This window comes from Diceros bicornis, chromosome X (genome assembly GCF_020826845.1).
Source record: "Diceros bicornis minor isolate mBicDic1 chromosome X, mDicBic1.mat.cur, whole genome shotgun sequence".
Taxonomy (NCBI): Eukaryota; Metazoa; Chordata; class Mammalia; order Perissodactyla; family Rhinocerotidae; genus Diceros; species Diceros bicornis.
Window position 1 is genome coordinate 89,862,427 of NC_080781.1, and position 27,763 is coordinate 89,890,189.

Here is a 27,763-nt window from a genome sequence, read left to right on the forward strand (position 1 = left end):
TTTGATACGTGTGACTTTCCCACCTTCAAATTTTCACAGATGTGTGTTAAGGTTATTTCTAACAGGAAAAACAAATGTAATAAGATAGTCACTCTCTGCTAATCAAATGTAGAGCCTGCGTGGCAGTTAAAATGAACATCATCTAAAATCTTGTTTTCTCTTACATGGAATCTGGGCTCAGATCCTAATTTGTGCATTACAGCAGACCAGCTGGAGCTGAGGCTAATTGGAAGTATTGGCAATTCATATTTGCATGCCCAAATATCAGCTTTGTAGGATTACTTTCAAGCTATGAGTAAGGCGCAAATGTTCTTTTCTATCTCATACCTCATTCTTCAAAGATAAATCCGAATGCATTCCTTGTCTGAGGATTATCAAGCCTTGAGGAAGTAAAATCAAAGAGGTCAGTAAAAAACTGAGCTACTGCATGTGGGACATTGGTAATTTAGGGGCGTTGCCTTTGGGGAAAGAGTTGGCAAAGTGATTAGAGGCATGGACTCTGGAGTTAGATTGCCTGGACTGAAATCTCAATTCTGCCACTTACAGGCTTTGTGAACTTGAGCTAGTCACACACCTCTATGGGCTTCAGCTCTCTCATCTGCAAAATAGGGATGATAATGGCACTTACTTCATAAGATTGTTGTGAGGGTTAAATGATTTGCTGTGATTATTTAATGAGTTAATACAGATAAAGCACTTAGAGCAGTGTCTGGATGAGAATTAGTACTATATAAACATTAGCAATTATTATTACAATTTTTAAAAAGCAATATAATCAAAGCAAGAAGTCCAATGGCTTTCGCCATTCTGAAACCCAGTTCAGATTTAATCAAGCTCACACAATGCAGAGTAAAAGTTATAAAGCACGTAAGATTATTCCATATTTCCAGTTTAAGATCAAGTTGGTAAATTTCAGTGTTGTATGTGTAGTGTTTACCTTTTGTCAGTTTCAAAAACAGAGGTTAACAACTATTCCTGTCTAAGTTGTATTAAATAAAAACTTTGCCATTACTGTATAGCCCTAAACTATTTCATATGATGAAATTGAAGAATTGAAGTAAATATTACCTTTCCTTGGATAAACTCACAGTTGCCACCAATTTATCTTGCAGCAGCACATGGGTTGGACCTTGAGGCCTTACCATCAAGAAAACATCAATTCAAAGTATAAACAGCTGCTTCTGACCAAGCCATAAGTAGGCCAAAGCACTGGCTTTTCCCCCCTTTCTTTCGGCTGTGCAATTACAGAAGATAAATTTCTTAATCAGAAAGCAGACTAGCTTGTGGCTTGTTCTTTTACATGTTGCTTTCATTTAAATTAGCCCTCTTTAAAGCAATCTTGAATGCGACATAGTCAACAAACATTTCAACATATTTATTGAAATCAGAAGCTTTCCACAGCAAACACAATGGCAAATTTCTGGTACTGAAACCTTTTAATGTAAAAAAACAAGCAGGAATATCCCCTCTAACATCTAAGTCTCAAAAGTAAATTTCATGGTTGCAGAAAATTTACAGCAAGAAAGAAGAACATTGCTCTGGGAATCTGAAGATCGGATTTCAAGTTTCATCTCTGTTGGTAACACATTTAGCAAATCAGGATTTTCCAACAATTAAATTCTTTACTTCTATGGAAAAGTAAAATTCATTTACTCTAAACTATTCTTCCTACAGGTAAAAGTCCCAAGGCTCAGGGAAATGAAAATCCTAAGGCTAGTTAGCAACACAACAGGGCATAAAAGTCAGTTCCTCTGATGCCCAAACTATTGAGCTTTACTTTAGAACATTCTGTTTGTCAACAGATTCAACTGGTATTTATGGAGCATTTCTTATGAACTAAGCACAGTAGTAGATATTTTCACATATGTTGTCTCTCAGGGGTTCCTTTTAAAAATCAAGCACCCTTTGCGGTGGTATTAGTTTTCTAGGGCTACCAAAACAAAATACCACAGACTGGGTTGCTTAAACAATAGAAATGTATTTCCTTACGTTTTCTGGAGACTAGAAGCCCAAGGTCAAGGTGTGGGCAAGATTGGTTTCATTCTGAGGCCTCTCTCCTTGGCTTGCAGATGGCCGCCTTCTCTCTGTGTCCTCACATGGTCATCCCAATGTCTGTGATGTCAGTATTTCTATCTCCTCTTCTTACAAGGACACAACTTACATTGGATTAGGGCCCACTCATATGACATCACTTTACCTTAATTACCTCATTAAAAGCTCTATCTCCAAATACAGTCACATGTTGAGATACTGGGGGTTAAGGCTTCAACATACTAATTTTGGAGGTGAACACAATTCAGCCCATAACAATGGTTTCTGTAAACTTACTCCAGCATAACCTGTTATAGTTTAATTTGTTATAGCTTAAACTATTGTGCCTCTTTCCACTTCAATAACTGCTTACTCATCTCTTCAAACCAGCCCTGCTCCAGACCAAATGTACCTTTTTCTTTCATCTTTTCCTTTTAACTGTCTCTCCTATTTTTTTCCTTTTCCTCCAACTTCCCTCATTTGTAATAAGAGCTACTAGCTATTATATGAAATGCTAAGCTCTTTAATCTTTCGTATAATCTCTTATACTTTTCACAATGAGCAGGCAAGGCAACTTTTAGTAAACCCATTTTACCAATGTAAAAACTGAGGTTGAGAAGTTGAGTAACTTTCCCCAAGTCACCCAACAAGTAATGGAAAATCTGTAGTTTGAACACAGATCTGACTCCAAAATCTATTCTTTTATTTCTTGTACCCTACCACTTAAATTTTTCCTACTACTTGCTAATACCTTAGGCCTGGCAGGAGTTTTCAATGGCTTAATAAGCACTGCAGAGCCATGCTGGAGGAACACACAGTAATGAAGTAAGTGCCTTTTTGTTTTTTAAATATCAGGTGTCTCCCATTTCCTTTTGTTGCAAATTTAATTAATGTACTGAGGGAATGAATTACATTAGATGAGAACTGGGCTTGAGCTGAATGGAAACAAAAGGTCTTAAATGTTTTAGAAACCTTCATAAAATTGGTTCTGTTATAAATTAAATATATTATTCATCCTTTCTACTTACTTACATATGACCACATCATATGAATGTGAAATTAGAGCTTTTCCACATGAGCACAGAAAATGACAGAAAATCTCTTATTGAGGCAGTACCCTTAATGTAAATTATATTAGTGCCTTTGAAAACAGCAGATGCCCTGAGTATAAACCCAAGGACAGTGGAGTAGATTGCAATTCTTCCAAGACCTCATTCACTCATTCAACAAATACTTATTGAAAACCTACACAGTGCCAGGCCCTTTGGTAGGTGCCAGAGATAGAACCACGAGCAAGACAGAGTCTCTACTTTCCTGAAATTTAGTCTAAGGAGGGAGAAACACATTAGACAATGATTCTTACAAACCGCAAAATAGTTACCATTTTAGTTAGGTCCATGAGGGAAAATAAGACAATACGGCAGAGCAGATAACTGGGAAGTTTTCTCTATTTTGAAGGGTCAAAGAAGGCCTCCCTAAGAAAGTGACATTTAAGTTGAAACAAAAAGGTAAGATGTTAGCCAGATAGAGAGGGACAGAGTGCTGCAGGGAAAGGGAACAGCATTTACAAATGTCCTAAGGGGTGAAGGAGCTCAGTGCGCTGGAAAGACAGAAGGATGGCCAAAGAGGCTCTCATGCAGGAGAAAGGAGATAAGGGTGAGGACAGTGGCAGGGGCCAGAGGTACAGGACCTTGAGGTGAGAAAGAGGAATCAGAAAGAAATACACAACCTGGATTACTTTTGAAGGAAATGCTATTCTGATATTTTCATAATTAAATACAAAGATAGTTCAATGTATCTACAAAAATAAAAAAGGAACTCTGTATCATTACCAGGATAATACAGCTTCTTGTAACATATCAGTGGGAGATACATTTTGTTGGCCCCATTGAATACTGTTGTGTGAATCATCCAGAAGAGTAGAAATGGATAGTAATAAGGATGGTAACAACCACCACAATGAAACCTTGCTGTCATCATGGAAGCCTCAAAACAAAGCCAAGAAATTTGCTGAGAGTAGATTTCAGTTGCTCTCACCACAGATACACACACAAAAGAATGGTAGCTATGCGAGACGAATATGTTAATTAGCTTTACTGTAGTAGTCATTTCACTATGTATATTTATATCAAAATATCAAAACATCATATTTTAAACCTTAGATATATACAATTTTTTTTTTTTTTTTTTTTTTTTTTTGTGAGGAGATCAGCCCTGAGCTAACATCCGCCAATCCTCCTCTTTTTTTGCTGAGGAAGACGGCCCTGGGCTAACATCGGTGCCTATCTTCCTCCACTTTATATGGGACGCCGCCACAGCATGGCTTACCAAGCAGTACTTCGGTGCGCGCCCGGGATCCGAACCAGCGAACTCCGGGCCGCCGCAGCGGAGCGCGCGCACCCAACCGCTTGCGCCACCAGGCCGGCCCCTATACAATTTTTATTAAAAAAAAACAAAGCTTAGAAAAACCAAATGGCTCTCTCTGAGATTTAGCAAAGCAGCCTAGCTAAAGAAGGTGGCTTATTTTAAAAGTAACACTAATGAACTCAAAATTTCAGGAGATTTTCCTAGAATTATAGCAAGTCGTGAAAATTCTGACTTTCCTCCACCTCTCCTTTCCCATTTCCTTCAATCGTTTCTTCTTAAATGACTGTTCTCACAAAGAGAAGAGTAAATAGAAGTCAACATTAAATGAGAGCTTGCTTGTAAGATTTAAGTACCAAAGAGAAAGGCAAATAAAACATTATATTTGCTATTTCTGCTAAAAGGTAAAAACACATCCAAGTAGAAGTGCCATTCTTCATTATCTGTAGTCATTCCTCACTGTGACAAAATCTTTATAAAACACCGATATAAATATAAGAGGTTTGGATCTTTATGTTAAATTACAAAGATTGCATATAAAAAACAGAAAGCAGACAAAATGTGCAAAGTCTAGTCTTAACTTCTCTAACGCTGATATCAACGCCTGACATTTTTGTTGAATGTTTGCTATGAGCAAGGCACTATTCTGTCTTCATATCTATTTTTTTATTCAATCTTCACATTTTACAGATGAAGAACTGGGCACAGAACAGTGAAATGACTTTCCCTAGGCTAATAATTGGTGCAGCGGGCCCCCAAAATACATTTCCCACTAGCCTGAGTGAGAACTAACACTTATTAGAAACGTACTTGTTTTTTAGCTCTGCTAAATGGTTTATATTCATTATCTAATTTACTCCCCATGAAAACATTCTAAGATTGGTATTATTGTCCCCATTTTTTTTAAATGAGGAAACTGAGATTCAGAGATGGAAAGTGATAACTACCATATAATAAAGTTGGGATTCAAATCAAATCTACCTATATACAACATGCTACCAGACATTACAAATTACCACCAATAAAGATGTATCCTTTTAGGCCATGCCTTTCCCAGATAACAAAAGTGATATATTATGATATTAATATAATAATGATAATAATACACTAATTTGAAAAGCTATCTGCACCCCCATGTTCACTGCAGCATTATTTATAAGCCAAGACATGGTAGCAAACTAAGTGTCCATCAACAAATGAATGGATAAAGAAAATGTGGTGTATTTATATAATGGAATGTTATTCAGCCATAAAAAAGGAAATCTTGCCATTTGCAACAAGGATGGACCTCAAGGGCATTAAGCTAAGTGAAATAAGTCAGACAAAGAAAGACAAATACCATATGATCTCACTCATATGTGGCATCTAAAACAAAAACAAAAAACCCCACCAAACTCATAGATACAGAGAACAGATAGGTGTTTACCAGAGGTGGGGGATGGGAAGTGGGCGAAATGGGTGAAGGTGGTCAAGCTACAAACTTTCATTTATGAAATAAATAGGTCCTGGGGATGTAATGTGCAGTATGGTGACTATACGTAGTTAATAATACTGTATTGTACATTTGAAAGTTGCTGAGTAAATTTTAAAAGTTCCCATCACAAGAAAAAAAAATTTGTAACTATGTGTGATGATGGATGTTAACTAGACTTACTATGGTGATCAGTTTGCAATATATACATATATTGAATAATTTTGTTGTATACCAGAAACTAATATATGTCAGTTATATCTCAATAAATTTTTTTAATGAGATTTAGTTACCTGAGATAAGCAAGCTAGTGACCTCACAAATCCCTTAGGCAATAAAATATAGCTAAGGGTAATTTTAAGAGAAAAGGAAATATAAACCCAGAGCAGTGGCTTTTGACCATTTTGATCATGATCACACACACAACACACACACACAATTTTAAATACAGTTTAATGTGTTCGTGACTACTCCCAGCAGCCCGTCAGTTGGTACACACTAATGAGGAACCTGAGAAGCTAGGGTGAGGCCCACGAAATTGTGGCACTGAAAGATGAGAATGGAAGTTTTCAAAAGCATATCTCACCCAATTCAGTTTTCCCTGATGCCTATCCATTATACATGATTTATCCAGGCAGAGGTAATAATAGGCCACCATTCATTTCTCTTATATCTTTCTATCACATATTTTTAGATACCTATTATGTGTAAGGCACTGTGTTGGGCTCTGGAGATATAAAGACGCATAGTATAATCCCTCCCTTAATGTTCAGTGAAGGAATTACACACACACACACACACACACACACATAACATATATAGAGAGAGAAAAAGAGAGCAAGACAGAGAGACAAAGAAGCAGAGAGATACAGAGAGAAAGAGACAGAGACTGAGAGAGAAACAGAGAGACAAAAAGAGACAGAAAGACAGAGAGAAGCAAACTGGCACTACAAAACATGGCGAGTACAGCTTGCTATGGGGACCTGCAGAAGGGTCACTCATTATATAACAAGGGTGAGGACTTCAGCATTCACCTACAATTGAGCAGCAAATAGGACTTTCACAAAAAAACATGGGCGTGCGTGACTGGCTACATTTCACTCACAACAATATGGAGTTGAGGGGTGGCGTGATCAGAGCTGTGCATTACAAAAATTTAATTGGCTGCACTTACAGGAGAAATTAGATGACTCAGGGGTGGGGACAAAGAAAACAATTAGAAGTCTATCATAATAATTAAAAAGAGAAGTTAGGAGGGCATGAACTACTATGGTAGCCACAGGACTGGAAAGGAGAGAAGATGAGAGAAGAGTAGACTCAACAGAAGTTGATGGATGTGTAAGGCTATAAAGATGGTGGACCCAAGAATTCTTAGCTGTTGAGCCATCATGACTGAGAGAATGGTGAGATTAAGGAAGCTTAGAAGAGAAGCTATTTTTATGAGCTCCTCTTTCGGCCTGTAGAATTTGAAATACCAGCAAGAGATGCCAGATAGAGATATTTAGCAGGCAATTGTAAATTCAGTAACTATATTTTGGAGGGACTCTCTTGAATCTTCTGCTCAGAAGTGAGAACTATAATCAGTCACTATTCATTTACTGAACCCAATGATATACCAAGCACTCCACAAGGCACTGAAGAAACAAAGATGAATATAACACAACATTTTACCCTCAAAAGGTTGTAGATATATGGTAGCTTGTCTCCAAGATGGCCATCATTAATTCCTTTCTTCCCTATATGTTTATACCATCCCCTCATTGAGAGGCAGAGTCTATTCCTCCTCTTCTCTTGAATGGAGGCTGGCTTAAAAACTGCTTTACCAATGAAATGTAGGAGAAGTGATGTTCTAGGAGTTCTGAAGCTAGGTCACAGAAAATCTTGCAACTTCTGCCCCGGCCTCTGGGAACCCTTGCTCTGGGGAAAGTCAGCTGCCATGTAAGAAGTCTGATTACTCTGAGACTATCATACTGTGAGAAGCCCAAGTCACAAAGAGAAGTCCTGAAAAATGAGACACCATTTGAAGAAAGAGAGAGAAGCCAAGGAGCACCAAGACATCAGATATTTGTGTGAAGAAGCCATCTTGTAATTAGGTCCTCAAGCACCAGCTGCCTAGACTTACACCATGTTGGTCAGAGTTGAACCACTCAGCCAAGCTCTTGCAAAATTCCTGACCCACAAATTCATAAAACAACTATTACTATTACTACTACAACAACTACTACAATTAATAATAATAAGAAGAAGAAGGTTGTTGTTTTAAGCCACTATAAACCATTAAGTTTTGGAGTAATTTTTATGCAACAATAAATATCCAGAATAGAATGTGAGAATAATCTAGATGCCACAGTATACTTGGAGAGGCAGGCATACAGAAATTAATAATGCTGTGTGATACATGTAATCTCTTTACCAGAGAGAGAACACAAAGAGAGAAGAAAAGATGACTCAAAAGAGACCTTTTTTGAAGGACAAAAAAAAAACATTTAAATTTAGCAAGCTGTTCTAGGTATTTGTAGAATAGACAATATTAGAGAGAGATATTTTACTCACTTCATTTATTTACTTACATGGTTTCCATTCAGTTTCACTTCTGCAATAAAGGCAAGCAATATTCTAAGAGAAATTACAATCTATCATGAACAGTTAAAGAGCAGAGTTGATTATGGCAATTTAGGGGTGTGAATGCGATTTATGAGTTACATTTCCAGTCAATAACAATACAGTGGGAAGATGTATACAATTCGTGGCAATTTGAAGACAAATTAGGTTTAAATAGTTTCAATTAAGCTTATATAGATCTAACTATCATGGAAGTTGTCTTTATTTTCCTGAAAATTTGCTTATGAATAGGTCAGTTTTACTATATAAAACACAATAAGATTAGTAATATAATTGCCTAGAAAATGATACACAAAGCATAACCAATAAACAGTCAGTCAATACTGTATATAAAAAACGGAACAAGGACATCTTAGCCTCTATGTTTCCTGTGTGTTGGCATCTGAGTCTTAATGTGAGATAAATCAAATATTGCTTTATTATTTTCCCCAAGCCCATGATTGGTTCATTACTAAAAGAACAATGCAGTACAGTGTGTATGAGTACTTTTAAATGCCAATCTTTATCCCAAAGGTTACCTATCATTTACCTTAGTAGATTAGGGCACAATTTTCTGAAGAACACAAGAGCCTAAAAGAAAGGACTTCTGATAATATAGATTTTATTTACAAGGAACAAAGAAATGAATGCTTTATAAGGCTACCCACAAACCTTTCTGGACTATTTCCTGTGTTAATAAATGTCATCTTTACTTAGATGTTGAAACAAAGGTACAATGCTATCTTTCTTTAAGCGAGAAGAGCCCTATCTGAGAACGTCCAGTGGTGGGTTGGTAAAGTGCTTCAGCCTTGTCGACGTAAATAATCCATAATAAATCTATAAATCAAAATTGGGGTGAGTTTATTATGAGCCAACTTTTGAGAACCATAGCCCGGAGCCTTCCTTCCCTAAGGAAGGAAGGGCACCAAAGAAGTGGGGTGTACAGAGCAGTTATATACCGTCAAAAAGCATGTATCACATATGATTGCAATGTCCCTTTTAAAATAGCTACAAGATCGCCCTGCCAGATTACCCTGCCAGAATAGCTACTGATGGACACAGAGGGGAGCAGCTCTGCTGTCTCGATGGGTGTGGCTGGTGTCAGGTCTGTTGTCTCCAGCTGGGTGGTCACAGGATGAATGCAGCAAGCAAATCCTAGCCTAGGGAGAAATGCTTGTCCTTAAGAAATGCCAATGTGGGGGTAAGTTGCATCCTTATCATAAGGGCATTCCTCTTCTCTTTGGCACATGGTAAAGCAGATACACAATGCGTGTTTGAAGGCGACAGGCCCTGTTGGAAAAACAAACTCAGGCTGAATTAGTTTTACCCTAAATGGCTTCCTCATATGCTCCAATATATCCTATTGCTTGCCATTGCCATTTATTTATCAGCCTCTTCTGGATAGTGAGGATTCAGATTAAGATGTCTATTGAAGTATTATTACTCTTATTCCTATTGTTAATGATCAAGTTAGTCAACTTTTAATTTTGGATTCCTTTATATAAAAGGCTAAGAGATCTGAAGTGAGTGGTAATGTTACTAAGCCTACCTTTCCTGGACCATCAAAGATACATGTCTTACTTGAAATTTCTCTCACCTCTATTTACTGGTTCAGGGACTCTTTTTGGTTTATAGTGATGTTCTATTTTGTGTATGTGCCAACTCTTCTTTAAAGATCTCAATCATTCCTATCTCTCTATTCCCCTTCCCCCCTTTGAATCCAGAAACCCCTGAGGTGTCTCTGTCAGAAATCTGAATCAAAGAAATTTAAGCCATATCAATAAAGCCATACTGCATTTAGCTGAAGAAAAATTAAGGGCACCTGTTTCAAAGGACGACTCCAGCTACCAAACTATGAAGCCATTTCCACTTCAGAGGCACTAAGAATGTGTAGCTGGCTTCACTGCTAATCTGTGATAAGCCTATCTATCTTACCCATCCTGTGAATTCAGAGCCCTTAATCACCACAGCATCTAGGATCTTCAATAAGGAAATGTCAAAGGAAGGAAGTAAAGGGAGTCAAATAGGACTGACTGAAGGAAACACATAAACACTAGCCTATATAAGAGAATCCTCGAGAAAGGAGAATGGAAGAGGGGGAAAAGAAGATAAGAGTATTTCAAGGAAAGGTGTTGATGGGGCTAAGCAAGGCAGCTTTTAACAAGAGAAAAGCTTTAATGTGTATATTTAGAATGCTATAAAACCCCAAACACCAAATTCTAAGCTGCACATTCTCTACATCAATCATCCATATTCATAAAGTTATGACTTGATTTTACTTATATAAGAAACATTCGATTGGGATGGCATCCTGAGGCATATTATGACAGTGTATAGTAATACTGTGAAGTATACATAAAATGACACAAGGTTAAGCAAAACAAATATGATAATTTCATATTATCATTGAATATCAGAAAACAAAAGAGTTTTTCCCCTCCTTTTTTGATAGTCCTTAATCCCTTCTAAAAAGGGACATGATGTTCTGTAAATATTTCAGGCTTTTGCTTGATGATTATTTTCTCTGTTCCAGAGATTAAAAAAACATTAACTATTTCTCTTTCAATTAATCTTTCTAAATTATGGATTGAGCACCTGAATTTTAAGTTTCAGAAACAAAATAGAATGAAACAGACAGATAGAAGTGTTCCCTAGACTGCAGGAGGGTATTACAATAGAAAGAATGCTTATAATAAAACATGAATTGTTCTCACATAGTCTTTTCCTCAGCACAAGCAATGAGCTTATATACTTAACTGTAAGGAAGTTATCTCTTAAATCACATTTTTCAGGAAATGTTTTTCCTGAGTGTATTTCTTAAACACATAAGTAGTTCAAAGAAAAGAGATCATTATCTGCTTGCCATATCTGCAGATAAAATTGAAGAGGTGCAACGCAGAATACATTGTAGATCAGGAGAGACAAATTTTGAGTTCTAGTCCTAGTTCTGTCACAAACTAGCTTCCTGGAGCTCATTTTCCTCCTCTTTAATTAGCTCCTCTTAAAGGTTCTTTCCAGCTCCAAAATGCTGTAATGAACACATTACAAATTTTACAAATAGATTTGGGCATTAAGTATATGATTAAAATTGGATCATGCCATTTGGTCATGTTTACCTTGTGGGAGATCAAAATTGCCCACCCTGAAATATGTCTCTTTACCTTGATTATTTTCTCTGATGGACAATTGACCTCCCGCATTAACTGCCTAAATAATTTAACATAGAAGGCCTGTTTCAGGAAGGAGGTACTACCATATGATGGCTGTAATATAATGTAAAATAGATGTTACAATAGGAATGGCACCAACAAGCCCATCTTATCAAGAATTCTGTCTCTCCCCAGCCACATTCTCTAGGTGGCCCTGTAAAAGGGTTGTCAGATGAACATTTACATTTGTAAAGGTATCTCTCTCTGTGTACTGGGAAGAGAGGAGGATGACCTTATCTCTAGAAACTCTTATCAGGATGGAAGGAGAGGACTTAAATCTGCATACCCTTGATTACTGTGATTTCTGTCTCCCTTCTGTCTCCCTCCCCACCCCCAACATCCTCCTTTGTCTTTAGCTGAAGATAGTATTTAAGATGAGAATCTCTGCCATTTTGTTGAGAAACTCAGTTTCACTGGTTTCTCCCATGTATCCATGTTATTAAACTTGGTATTATTTTCTCCTTCTAACCTGTCTTTTAATTATTTGGCCAGCCACAAGAACCTTAAGGGAAAGGGCGGAGGGGGATTCTCCCTCTTCCCCAACAACCTCATGGACTCATTTGAGTGAGAACTAGGAATTCTGGGACATCTTAATTTACCAGTAAGCAAATCATAATTCATCTAAGAAGTGGTGGTAAGGAGATAGCCACAGGTGGCAATTCTGCTTTTGTAAGATTTTCTCACTCCAATTTTAAAAGTGCTTATCATATTAGAGTAAATGTGTAAGGAATTTTCCAAAATTAGTAAAATCTCTCTTCAGCCAAAAACATTAGCAAGAGATCCAAGGGTGAGTGACAGCTCCATGTTTTAGCTTTCTTCCCCTCAATGGATTGTTTTCCATATGAAATAGGATTGTACAACAGTACTAATTACTAGATCTCATCTGACTAAATAAAGTAGTCAAACATCCACATTATCTGGTGCAAATTATTCTGCGTGCAACACTGCAGATGCATATCCAGAGCTGGTGTTTGCAATTCTGAATGAGAAATACAAAGGAAACAATACCATGTTTCCATTAAATGAGATGGAATACATATAACACTCTTTGAACATTAACTGCCTTTTGTAATTAGTGATCATGCACAGCAATAAAGAGTAGTTCTATTTCTCTGCGAGTATATTGACAAATAGCCATGTCTAAATGACACAAACTAAATATCTCCAGCTGCTAAAAACCACTGGAGATAATTGATGGCTCTGTAACTTAATGAGCAAATCATCTCTGACCATCTCAATCTATCTTGGAAAAGACATTGTTTTTGCTATTTTCAATCCTTTACAAAATGTTTTATGATGATCAGCAATCTCAGAATGGATTTTTCCTTGTTATCTGTGTTTGCTCATATGGCAAAGATGTGTCCAGGAACTTTTGCTGGTTTTACTTCGTGTCAGATAAGCATTTCCAGATAAGAAGGCTGACACTTTTGCTCTATTTCCCTTAAATAGTGGGAAAATTTAAAATAGTGCAGTCTTCATGTTCTCTCCCTGTTCCATCAGTGAAATAACCCTGCATTATACCCACTCTATAAGATTTCTATAGTATTTCATTGTTAAGGAAAGAGCTTAGGTACTTTCTTTCAAGCTAAGTTAGGTGAATAAATCTGGGTCTGAATCCCAACTCCACCATTTACTAGCTATGTAACCATGGGCAAGTCATGTAACCTCTCTGAGCTTCTCTAGTAGAATTTGTAAATTGGAGCTAACAATGATAACAATAATAATACTCACCTCACTGGCATATTGCAATGATTATATAAGCTAACACTGTAAACTTCCTGCCACAGAATAAGAACTAAATACAGAGTAGCTGTTGCTGCTATTAAGTCTGGAATGTCATCCAAATTACATTTCTTTTCCCACTAATAAAGATGCTTTTGCAAATAGATTATTCATTTCTCACTCTCTCGTATTTCATACCTATCAGGGATGTGGTCAGATCAAATACTAATTTTTTTTTCTCAATAAAGCCACACAAAATATTGCTTATTTGCTAAGACATTAAATGTATACTATTGCAATCAGGACAACAAATGTTAAGAAATCATTGAAGACTCTTCGTTTGTGCACATAATATTATAGTTTTATATGTATTCTTTTAAAACAGATTTTATCTTCCCAATCGGGCCAATAAAAAATTCAATAAATCTTTGTTTTTCCTTTTATTTTCATTCTGAAGATAACACAATTTTGCTAGACAAATGCCTTCTAGCACAACTAGCTGGAATAGACAACCTACTCAATGGAGACAAATGGAAAGACTAGCTTTCTATATGAAATGAGAGAAATGGTGCCTGTTCTTTAATCCCTTCCAATTCTTTCTGAAACTTCCATATGTATGACAGCTGGCATACACACTAACAGTTGTAAATATTTGTATTCTCAACTTTCATTCTATAGTTTTTACAATTTTCACAAACCCCCACATTTTAATATCATGGAATCCTTCTGAGAATAGCTTCATCTTAAGTCTGCATATATGCAGTTGGAATAATGTGCTATCTACTGAGACCAATATCTGTGGTGAAATTTTCATATAAACTGTTCTCACTGTTGCTGGGGAAATATATATGATACACTATTTTGTCATAAATTTGCTATTGCTCATGATGAAATTTCTTAGTACAACTATTAGAAAGTTAAAGCCAAGACATTGAACAACTGTACAGGGAATCTGATAAACTCTTTTTTTCTATTAAGATGAAATATTTGAAAGATGACCTGTGAACCAAGATTTTAAACATGATTTTTCCCTTATAGCTAAATAGACATTTATCAAATGCTTATTAAGACGGCTTCAGAAGAAGAAGAAAAATGATGAGTCCCTCATGAAGGATTGCATTTTTTTTTCTTTTAACCAAGTAACATTTGTCATTTCACCCTTCCTCTACCACATTCCTGTTTCCTGTTCAATTGATGCCTTTGGATTTGGATTTTTTGCTTAGTCATCATACCTATCAAGTAAGATGAATGAAATCAATACTCCTAGAGGGAAAATGAGTTCACTAATATTTACATTTATTTTCTTCCTTTCTTTCTTTTCAGACTCCAATCTGTTACCATACTACATACCTTTCAAATGACTCTACAGTGCTCTCTGGTTAACAATGAATCAACAGAATTTTCAGCCATTCTTTCTTTTACACAATTGAAATCCCTTATTAATGGCAATGCTGTAGAACAAAGAGAAAAACTAATATAAGGAGCTTTGAAGAGGAATGATAGGGACGATATTAGTGGCTTATCGAAAACAAATTAGAACAGACAGACTAGAGTTTTAAGAAATGATGGCATGCAGTGAATATGTGATTGAACTTTTAAAGGTGATGCCACTGTTTCCTAAATAAATTCTTCGTACGGCAATTTATTTTCCTGACATTACAATTGGCTTCTGTGGCTGCAAATTGATATATCTTTGTAAGGTTCTTTCCCCTGACATTTTTTTTTGTTCAAATTAAAATATAAATGACTTTCATGCTTTTTGGGTTTAACTTGTTCTCTTAATATAAAAAGTTGCATCCAATTTTAAAACATTTCTTATACACTTAAAACTTGAAAATGACTTCAATGCTTAAAGGGAAAATTAGCACATCTGGTTCTTTAATTGAATTTAATATCTCTAAGATTATAATTGCTGATATTAAAACCTTTTACAGGGAATAAAATAAATATACATTATTAATTCACCTTCGACTAATAAGTGCAAATGAAAATATAGACTGATTTTATATTGCTTCAATAACTTTTGGAATATTAAATTTAAAATTCCAAATTATTCTATTATTTTATTTTAGAAGACTTTAATCAATGTCTTTTATCATTCATTTGTATTATTTAGGATATCATGGAAATGACCCTGATCTTTCCCTCTGTAAATGTTTCTTTTCTCTTAAATGTACTTAATTATGAGGTAAAAATGCCACCAAAAAATAGGTCAATGATTATTCTGACAAGGATAAATATTTTTTGAGGGTGAATATTGATGGAGTAACAAATCAAATGACAGTTTTAAAGACGCAACTAACATTCAGATAGTCACTCACAAGCACAAGTCCATCCCTCCTTCTTGACACCCATGCCGAATTCATCCTGACAGTATTTTTTGGTGTGTGTGTGTGTGTGTGTGTGTGTGGACCCGGTGTAAAATTTTCTCTGGCCCACTAGAATTTTTTTCTAAAATGATTATTAACCAAATGAATGGTCTCAGTCAGGTAGCAGTATGATTCCATGCCCCCCCATACCAGCTAAATAATTATAAATTTTAAATAACTTTAGTTTATGATGGTATAAATGTTGCATTTTAAGTCTAAATATATAATTCTCTGAAATGTAAGTATAACCAGAATTTGCCCAGGACTTTCCAACTTGCATTGCATAAAAGGTCATAATAACATTAATGCTCAAATCTTACTACCTTGTTAGATTCACTCATGTGCCATTAGATCTGCAGCCCCTACCATCTCCTCCTCCAGTTAAGTCTGGGAATTCTTGGGAGACTTCCAGCCCCCCAACCCCCTTCCCCCACACAAACTTATCCACAGGACACGTTTTTCTTATGTTAAGTCCTTTTGTCCCTGTACACTACAGGTTAAAACCACAGAGGTGAGTACCTCACCTCTGGCAATGCTGCCTCCCTATGCTCCTTAAAGCTGCACAACATTTTGAAGTGCAAAAATATTCCTGTCCCCTATTCAGGCCTCATGACTCGGGTGTCAGACTGAGCCATGGTGTGTTCCAAGCAAAAATGAAGAAAATGCCTTCTCTAACTCTCTGGCATCTGCAGGCTGGTGTTCACCTAGTTCTGAGATCCCCTCATGAAGAGTTGCTTCTAATTTTGCCTGCCTGTGCTCCATCAATAGGGCTCCAAACCATCTCCTCCACATTCCAAAGGACCTCATGTCAACTCAACGCCTTCCTTCTTTAGCTAAAAAGGGGGTTAAGAAAATAAAAACAAAACTTCTCAGATTCAAATGAGGCCAACATAATCCTACTTTTCATTTCAATTAGCCTTGGTAGGAGCTACTACAGGGCACTACCCCTCATCCATACTTCCAAAGTCCAAAATGCTCTGAAAACAAAGTTTTTCCAACAAAATGGAGGTTCCAACAACTCCCTTGAACTCAGGTTGCCAAATGCAAGTCCAAGTTGTTAACTATACTTCTGGCTGACTGGCTATAAATCAGAGGTTCCCACGACCCCCTCCTCCGGTTCGGCTAATTTGCTAGAACAGCTCACAGAACTCAGGAAACCCATTTAGCCACTAGATAACTGGTTTATTAACAAGGATATGAATCAACAGCCAGATGAAGAGCTACATAGGGCGAGGTTCCAAACAAAGGAGCTTCTGTCCTTGTGGAGCTTGGGGCTCTGCACGGGGAATGTGAAAGCATTCTGGTTCACCAACCTGGAGGCTCTCCAAATCCCCTCCTTTTGAGTTTTTATGGAGGCTTCATTATATAGGCATGACTGATTAAATCACTGGCCATTGGTGATTGATTCAACCTGCAGCCTCTCTCCCCTTCCTGGAAACCAGGGGGTGGGACTGAAAATGCCAACTCTCTATTCATGGTTTGTTCCCATGGCAACCAGCCCCCATCCTTAGGTTCTTTCCAAAGGTCACCCTCATTAACACAAACTCAGCTGTGGTGGAAAGGGGCTTGTTATGAATAACAAGACACCCATCTCACCTTTATGGCTCCCAAGCAATTTCAAGAACTGAGGACAAGAGACCAAATATTATAACAAAAGATGCTCCCATTGTTCTTATGCCTAAGGAAATTCCAAAGCTTTTGGGAGCTGTGAGCCTGGAACTATGGATGAAGACCAAATATATATGAAAAATATATTTTGGTCATCTGAATGACTAAAAATGTATATATTTCCTATAAATCACAATATCGCAACTTGTAATGGATACGTAAACAAAATATCAGCACACACATAGAAAGGCCTTCTGAATTGGCCTTTGATTCATTACAAAGTACGTTTTGAAAGTCACTTCAATTCAATGACATTTTCAATTGCCCTAGATTTGGTCGCCTTATTGGGTTGATCTTATATCTCTATAGTATATAATTTTATATCCTCTATAATGCTGTTTGTTAGGATTATTTCAAATATTCTTTTTTTTACTAAAATTTGAGATTTTAAATCTTAGAAATGACCCGGGGAGTCCATCTTACAAGTGGCCTAGTAAATATATAAGTCCCTAGAGTGAGTTCATATTTTTTTCAGTAATGGATAACTTTAAGGGCTCTCTGTTTTACCCAACTTTATAGTCATATATGTGTCTCTGAACGTACACTGAAGAGTAGGTGAGAAAATTATTGTGGAGCATATGCTGTCTTCTAATTGACTAAAACAGTCTTTCTTCAAACCAATACCAGTGCAGCTTAATTTGTCAATATTCTTTCTTAACTTTTCCTTTATTTTGCAATCATTAAAATCATGTGAAGTAATTAAAGCAGAGATGTTTTCACCATTTTCCAAATGAGAAAACTAAAGTCAAGGTAAGGCATTTTGCCTAAGGACAGAAAGGCATCTGTCGCAGAGAGGGGACAGGCATGAGAACACCATTCTTGTCTTTGTCACAACCCTCCTTGTCTTTGTTTTGCGGCAGTATTCCTGTAAATCAGGCTGCAGTATAAATATGATGTTTATAAATTGCTTTCCTGCTCTTACAATAATGACTTTCCTTCACCTTAATATGTGTGCCAAAGGATGACACTATTCAGTACATGCAGGCATTATCTCTTAATTACCACCAGTTATATTTCTGCACCATTTTTATGTACTGTATTTTATTACATCATTAGACTTTATTTTTATATTCATAATTGCTGATAAGTGCTGAACTTTTTTAACATGAAAGTAGAATTTGGTCATTAAAAATGGATAAAATCTTGAAGGCAGAATGTTAAGTAATTATTTCATTTGCAGTTTTTAGATAGATAACAGGGATCTAATTAGAATGTATATTACCACTTGTAATTTGGAAATAGATCCTGTGATAGAATACCTACTAGGGTATAAGTAACGAACTGGGAGTCATGCTTGTGAATAGTATCAAATTAGAAAAGAACGGCATCTTCATTTTTCATTCTTTATAGAACTTGAGGATAACTTTTTAAAAAGTTTTATGAAATGGGTAATTCATAAGAAAAAAAATTACTCATAAGAGTAACAGAATTATTAGCATCCTGTGAGGGAAACTCAGTCCTGTGAAGACAAACTTTTCCATATCACCAGCATCCATATCCATTGACATTTTAAATCCTTACTCCTAAGAACATCTGCTTCCACAGTTCCTATTTGCATATATAATAATGATGCCACAGTTGTCAATAACACCAGCAAAAATCTACATCCATTATATTGGCATCTAAGGAGTCCCAAGGATCTTTACACCAAAGGTGTGTATCCTAGGCATTCTGCTAGTTGTTGCTAGGGAAACAAAGATTAACTTGATATTGCCTCTGCTCTCAAAGATCTTAAACTCAACTGTAAAATCATGCAAAAGGTGATTAATGACATAAGAAGAATAAATACAGTAATACGGTTGATCAGGAAAAGGCTTTGTCAAAGATCAGGAGGCAATGTTGAAATAAGCCTTGAAGGATGGGTAGAATTTCAATAGGTAAAGATGAAGAAACAGAATGAGTAAATGTATTGGAGTAGAAAAGCAAGCAAATAACAAAAATCCAGTTTGGCTACAGTATAAGTTATATGTAGGAGATATGATTATACTTGAAAGTAGTAAAAACTAGGAGTGAAAAGTAGTGGTAAAAAAAATCCAAAAATGATCACAATGGGAAATTTTGTTTATTCACAAAATGATTTCAAGGGCACCTAGGGAATAATCAGACAAAAATAGCAAATAAGTATCTGAAAAAACAAAATGTTGGGGTATATTATAAATGTAAAATAATCTTAAAATGTGGTACTAGTATAAGAATCTAAAGAGAGATTAATGTTAAAAGTAATCTAACTCTAAAACAAAACCTAACATACACTGGAATTTAACAAGTAAAGAGAGGATGTATAACAAACAATTGAGAAATGATGAATCAGTACAAAAAATGCTGTTGTAGAAAATCAATATATGAAAAAATTGTAGATTCTTATCTCACAAAAAATATGAAAATAAATTGACAGATAAAAAGTCAATTGTTAAAACATAAAAATTCCGAAAGAAAATTTAAGTTAATATTTAACTCTCTAGATATGGAAGGATTTTCTAAGCATAAGAACAATAAAATAAATTGCAAAACAAAGGATTTAAAACTTTAAATACACAAACATTAAATTTCTGCATCATAGGAGCACCATAAGCAAAATCGAACAGGAAAGGCACATTGGGCAAATATTTAGAACATTTATGACTAAGATGCAGTTCATATTGGTCATCCCCTTCCTATCCCTTCAACTATGCAAATCTTACTCATGCTTTACAGTCTAAATCAAGTTCCACTTCATCCATGCCATCTTCCCTGAGTATTCCAGCCCTTACTGATATTCTAGCACTTACAGTGTGTATCCAACATTGTGGGATTTAATCATACATTGTCTTGTATAATCCCTAATGATAGATGTGTGTGTCTTCTCTTGCAGGTCAGATCATAAGCTCCTTGAGGCAAGGACCATATTTTATAGTGCTTCTGTGACATCTGGAACCCAGGTCTGTGCCAAGCACGTGGTAGGTGTGGAATAATTGTTCATGTATCAATTGACTGAGTATATCATCTTTTCAAAATATAGATCAGGGAATCATAAGGGGGCAGACGCCCTCTTTCCTCAATTGCCCAAAAAGAAAAAAAATGAGTTTCAACTCCTTTCAGATAGAACTGTCAAAAGTACATGAAATAAGTTATTTAAATAGTGAAACATAAGTCACAATTTTGTTTGTTTGGTAACAGTGTAAAATTCACACATTATTTTTTAAGATAGAAGATAAAACAAATAAAAATATAAGTATTTTTGGAAAACCTTATCTGACCAAAACAATTCAATCATGCCCTCTGTTTCCAGTTTTTGGTTTTTTTTCTGCTGGCCTACTCACATGAATTTATCTATTTATGTAAACTTTCTCTTTCTTGATCATTGCATATTTCAGCTTTAGGGAGTGGTGGGCTTGCTTGATAACTAATTATTCGAAAGCAATGTCACAGCCAAAGTTTCTCTTTTTTCTCCATAGAAATCACTCAGTGGTTTTGTCTTTCCAACAAACACTATCATTTTCTCTCTTGCTTCTCTCCCCTGGTTGAGAATTCCTGGCTTTGTAGGGCAGCAGTACTAGTTCCCTCATGATTAAGATAAACAACTGTGTCTTGGTATGCAATGATGATTCAGGCCCACGGATCACACGCAACCCCATCATACAAGTAATCTCACCACCATGCCCATCTTCTTCCTCTCTATCATCTTCATTCTCTACTCGTATACTCTGTTCCAGATTAGAGAATAAGCAAGTTTAGCATTGGCTTTTAGATTTGCTCCCAATGTTCACCAGTTCCATGGTCCTGGTAATGAACCAGTCTTATTTTCCTAGACTATGATTTCAGTGCTTGGGGGACTACAGTAAACATTCTGTGACGAAGACTTTGGATATGAAATAAATAGGACTTTCTTTTAGAATATATAAGATCAGGACACAGTGAGACAGAGTATACATATAAAAGGTGCTATGGTCTGAATGTCTGTGTCCCCTACAAATAAATATGTTGAAATCCTAACCCCCAAGGTGATGGTATTTGGAGGTGGGGCCTTTGGGAGGTGATTAGGTCATGAGGGTGCAGTCCTTATGAATGGGATTAGTGTCTTTATAAAAGAGACCTGAGAAAGCACCCTTGTCCCCTTCCACCAGAGGAGGATGCAACAAGAAGTCAGCAGTCTACAACCCAGAAGAGAGCATTCACCAGAGCCCAACCATGTTGGTACCCTGATCTTGGACTTCCAGCCTCGAGAACTGTGAGCAATGAATTTCTATTGTTTATAAACCACCCAGTCTGTGATACTTTGTTATAGAAGCCCGAGCAGACTAGGACAAAAGATCTCTAGAAAGATGTACAATGGCTCCTATGCTACTTATTGTCTTTTGTTCTCTTCTCCACAACCACCAGCAATATCTATCTCCATCCCTTCTCTTTCCTGCTCTGTTCCCTGGGAGGCTGACTTCTGGGGACTGAATTGCCCATGCTCCCTTGATAGCTGACTTTCCATGAGATTAGGCAAACAAGAGGGACCAACAGGAAATGTTAGGGTAGGGGAAGATCCTTCTTCCTGATGCCCTTCTTACTTCAGCACCTTGTCACTAGTGGTACTCTAGGGCCCCTCCATGATTACACATCCTGCCTGGCAGAGTCTTCCCCTTGGTTCCTGCTTTTGCTCAGCTGCCGTAATCCCTTCAGGATTAGCGGTCATAACAATTTCTAACTGGTGCTAGTTTCCGGGTGACTCACATTTATCCGTTAATGTTTCTTCATTTGAACAATCTGGAGTGTGCTCTTTCCTGCTGGGACCCTGAGGGATACAACTCCAAAGCCCACAGGATTTGATTCTAATTTGCTTGAAGTTATTATCAAATCTAAGGAAAATCAGAAAGTGGTGGAGAATGATGAGTCACTGAAATGGAAAAGAAGCATCACAGAGGCAAAGGTTGGCAGAGTCCACATAAGCATTGTCCAGGAGATAAAGGGCCTTTAATCATAACTTTTTCATATTTACAGCTATTTCTAGGGTGAAAATGGGGACAAGGTATTGCTGCCAACAGAGTCAAGAATTTTAGTTCCATTGGTAATCAATTTTATTGTGACTATCTTAGCTTGATACCATTAAAAATTCAATCTATCTAATGTCCCTTGTTTTGATGCCATTCTCACCAAGCAACTTTCTGACTATAACTTGAGTTCCACATAAGTGCCAACAGAGAGGGAATATGCTGGTCATGCAGACTTCAAATATTTCAGCAACGGTGATTTTTTTTATCACTGTGAACTAATAAATAGCCATTATGTCTTTGTTGTTATGATTTGGTTAAATGCAAGTGCTCTCTTGAGAGACAGGTCTTCTTTAGGTGTGCTACTAACATCAGGCTTCTGAAGGCAAAGCCCTGGACCCACCTGCATTTCTGCCCGTGACTTGCTTTCACTATTTTGAAATTCTACACTCTAATACCTAACAAGTTTAGGAACACTTAGAAGAATATAGGCTGCCAGACTAGGGGAAGCAATCCCATACTAGGCCTGTTTCTTGGCAGGACCTTGGAACAGAATCTTGGTAAAGACCTCGCAGAAGCTTATTTCCTCATTGTGTGCCAGAAAAAAACCTACGTGATTGCCCAAGAAATAAATGGACTAAACCTATTATTTTTTAGCCACTAAATGGTGTTTGGAAAGTGTTTCTCCATACTGTACAAAGAGTATTTCTGTAGTCAAAAGCTCCTTTTTTAAGCTATTATACTGTCCATGACAAAGCATCGTAATTATATGTATTTTGACCTGTTCTTCAACTTCCTCTACGATCCTGCGTATCGGTTGCTTGGTATAAACACCAGTATTCATGCTATTTTGCGTGTTTATACCAGTCTTGTCCATTTACAATTACTTTGTCACTTACTTACATAGTTTGTCTGTGACATTCTGTGCCAATATGTTAGTTAAAATACCTTTCAGATGGATGTTTCTGAGTATTCTGTGGGTGTTCAGGAGAACAAAGAGACAGGCAATCAGTTTCTTTTGTATAATCATCTTGCTCTCAGACATTCTGTATCTATCGGAATTCTTTCTTATGGATGAGAATGCTCAGTCTACAACGTCCAAAACACCCCCTTCCCCTGCCCCCCCAAAAATTGACAAATTCAAAGTTTCAAACAAAATCTTTCATGTTAAATACCTTTAAGAAATATAATAACCTATTTTTCCATAGGACAGAGCGTATGGTTATAACAAGAATAAAAAGCTTTTGAATATCAAAAGGCTTGTCCAACATCAGTTGTGATGACTTAGGAATGTGTGAATCATCACCTATTGATTAAATTTCTCCTAGGCATGTGGCATTTACTTTACAAGAAAAGCAAAAATGCTTGCAGAATCATGCTTTGGTTATCATTTTATAGCCCTGATTGTTCAAAAGAGTTAGAGCGTGGTTGACAAATCAGAAAGGGCACTTCACTTTCTTCAGAATTATGTGGGAAAGTTTATGAAATTAGGCAGTAAGCCATCATTCTCTCCTACTTATACTACACACAGAGGAGATGTACCACTTATTCCTTATTCTTTGCCTGTCCTATCTCCTTCTCAATTTGCTTCTGTGGGATTTCTAGTGATGCTCTAATAACAACAATAACAGCTGCAGCGGTGGCAGCAGCAACAGCAGCTCTCATTTATACATTGACTACATAATATGCACTTAGCATTTTTTATGTCTGTGTGTGAGGAAGATTAGCTCTGAGCTAACATCCGTTGCCAATCCTCCTCTTTTTGCTGAGGAAGATTGGCCCTGGGCTAACATCCCTGCCCATCTTCCTCTACTTTATATGTGGGACGCCTGCCACAGCATGGCTTGATAAGCAGTGTGTGGGTCCGCGCCTGGGATCCAAACCTGCGAACTCCGGGCTGCTGAAGTGGAGCACATGCACTTAACCGCTACGCCACCGAGCCAGTCCCGATAATATGCACTTAGCATTTTGCTAAGCCATTTACAATAATCAATTTGCTACTTCTCTGCTCAATCTCTGAGGCTGGTACCAGTATTTTCCCCATTTTACAGATAAATAAATGAAGAACAAGAGAGGTTAAGTAACTTGCCCAAGGTCAGATAGCTAGTAAATTGCTGCTCTTAGATTCTGAAAGCTGTGCATTTAGCCACTATAGAATTATGCCCCACAGCAGTGAAGTTAGTGAAATTACCCTTATCTCTGCGGGATTATAGGTGCTATGTGATTGGAATGTCTGTAATATTCTCAATATTTATACATCCTTATCACTTGCTCAAGGTATATGGAACTATTACCAAAAAGAGCAACACTGGGCAGTGTGTGCAGCTTTAGTTAGGAGTCCTTAGGGTAGCAAGGGGACACCCAGCTTACCAGCCATATCAGCTGAATTATCAATTGAGTGGCATATGTCATGGCCAGATCACTGAATTATTCATACAAATCACTTTTTTTAGTAGAGGATTTTAAATCATTCATTAATAAATTCACATGTTGCAATATTTGTGGAATTTATATTATGGTTTATTTATTGCAAGGCAATCATCGTATTTTATAAGTCACTGAAACTAGGGAGACGCATTTTCTACATAGAATATACTCCTGAACAGTGACTGAGAAATCAGGGGTAGAAATAAGCTATACTTATGTTACCATCAGATATTAAAAGGCAGAATAAACTTATGGAAAAAGGTCGAAAATAGGACCTCTGTTTTCCTAATGCTTATTTGAATGTAACCAGTTGTACACCTCAGACAAATCACTTATCTTTTCTGGGTCTCCAATTTTTCAGCCATCAAATGGGAGTATTAATATAATATCCCTGCTTTGCCTTTCCGTGCCCTCACTTGCCTAAAATCTGAATCACTTGGATATCTAATGAGCTGCTATTGAACATCATAGATGAATGAGAATGCTTGTCCTTCAAGTTCTCACTTGGTCCCGTCTAGTACTTACCAGGAGCTAGGATACATGGTTTACACAGAAACACAAATGACTTTGTAAACAAGTATTTAATGATCCCCAGCCAGAAAATGAGTACGATTTTATGACAAGAGCATAATCATCAAGGGACATGAATAAATTGACGGAGAATGAGAAACTCTAGTCAGGAATTTCTTGCCAGCTCTCTGGGGTGCAGGCAACGGGCTTATGAAGAACTCAAAAGGAATAAAGAAATCCCATCTGACATTTAGTTCAAACTTTATTAGTGAACATTTTTCACTTAGGGTGTTCACATGTAAATTCCAGACTGCAGTTCCTTCTTACTGTCAATGGATTCTGGTTATTGCCCAATTCATCATTAGCAGCTGTAATAAACCCAACACTAGAATCTTCAGCAGATGGTAAACACACCACTCTCATGTGAGTTGGCATCATGGGCTTGGCCAAGTTATAAGCTGAGACACACAGTTGGCATCTTGGACTTGCTCTGCCAAACAGCAAGTCTCCTGTGGGCAGATTTGAAGCCTGGTAGATTCTATTTTTCACTTAACAGTAATATTTAATTATTGATAGTCCTCTAATCTGTTGCAAACCAACTAAAACTCAGAAAAGGCAATATGATAGGGTTCTCTCTCTTTTCTCTGCTAGTGAAAAGTCATATCCTGCATACTGCCTTGTCTTCTTGGGTTTTGCTATTAGTCCTCTGCTTAGACAACACTGTCCCATAAAACTACTGCAAATACGTCTATGTAAACAGAGTCTGGGGAGAAGCTGACTATCCTTCCACATACTAGACGCTCTAAGATTACATCTCACGAAGGCAGAAACCTTTCTATAGTGGTGTGGAACTACCCAAGGAAGAAGGGATTCTTGCTAAAGAAGAATTAAAGACATTAAGTGTTGAAATCTTAAAGTTCCAAAATGAAATTCCTTAACTCAAGAAATAAAAAGATGGGGGCTGGCCCTGTGGCCTCATGGTTAAGTTCAGCCCAATCCACTTCAGTGGCCGGTGTTTGGTTTCTGGGTGCGGACCTACACCACTCGTCAGCGACCCACATACAAAATAGAGGAAGATTGGCACAGATGTTAGCTCAGGGCCAATCTTCCCCAAGCAAAAAGAGGAAAATTGGCAACGGATGTTAGCTCAGGGTGAATTTTCCTCAGCAAAAAAAAAGAAAAAGAAAGAAAAAGAAAGAAAAAGATGTCTCAAATTCTATTTGAGCATCACAATCTTCTTCACTTTAAAAGTGACATATTTTTGTCCTATAGAATCTGCATGTGTCTATGTGTATAGATATGGAAATGTGTACATAACTCAGTACAATACATTAAAATTAGATTAATTGCAGATTAACCATATAATGTATTACCTTACAAATAAATTTGTGTTGATTTAAACTTCCCCATATACCCAAATTTTGAAAGATTCACCCTAGTATTAGAAATCTTTTTTTCCAATTATTTGGCACATTTCTTGGAAGTAATTACCGAACTAGATATGTGAAGACAAACAATGTACGTTAGTGACATATTACTCTTTGTATCATTCTCCTGAATATATTTTCCAGAACTCCAGTAGGTATTTAATTACAATATTTCCATATTATGATTCAAAGTACCTTACACAAATCAACTGCTACAGCCTTCAGAGCTAAAGATTGTCATGAAGGATGGTGAGGACATATGTCTCTTTGAGTTAACTTTCTTGGGATTTTGATATTTGCATTGGAATATTACCCCGCGATGTCTCTGATCTATATAAAGCTAATTATATGCTACTATTAAAGCAGATTGCAAGAGACATTGACAGTTGGAAAGGCCTAATGACCAGCTGGATGGGAAAATTTCATGTTGTCAAAATGGTATCTTTGCCAGGATTTTTACATGCCCTTTATTTGCTACAAACATGAATACCTAAGTCTTGTTTTAAAATAAACTTAGTCTGTTAAATAATCACATTTGGAGTATATGAGAACCACAAAGGCTAAGTGATATATTCTATATTTTGAGATTATAATCCTTTACTACCTAAATAAATTTTGAATTTATAGACTTCATTTTTTGCTTCAAACTTAGTAAAAATGCAATCTATACAAATAAGAAAAGACATCCTCTAATATAGTCAATGTCTATGAAACATTAAAAAATAAGTTGATGATTCAGGGAGCAAAATTAAACCAATTACATAATATCCTTTACCATTCCCTAGCCCAAATTGTTTGAGGAAACATTTCACTTTACAACTAGTTGTGTTGACAAAATAATAATCCCATTCATACAGTGCTTTTCATTTTAAGTATGTCTTAAACATTATCTCATGTACTCCTCATAACAATTCAGGGATATAGAGTTCCTACTACTAGATTCTTTCCACTGATATCAGAATGCATGGAATTGGGAGAAAAATAACTAATATCTTCTCCTTTCTCTTCA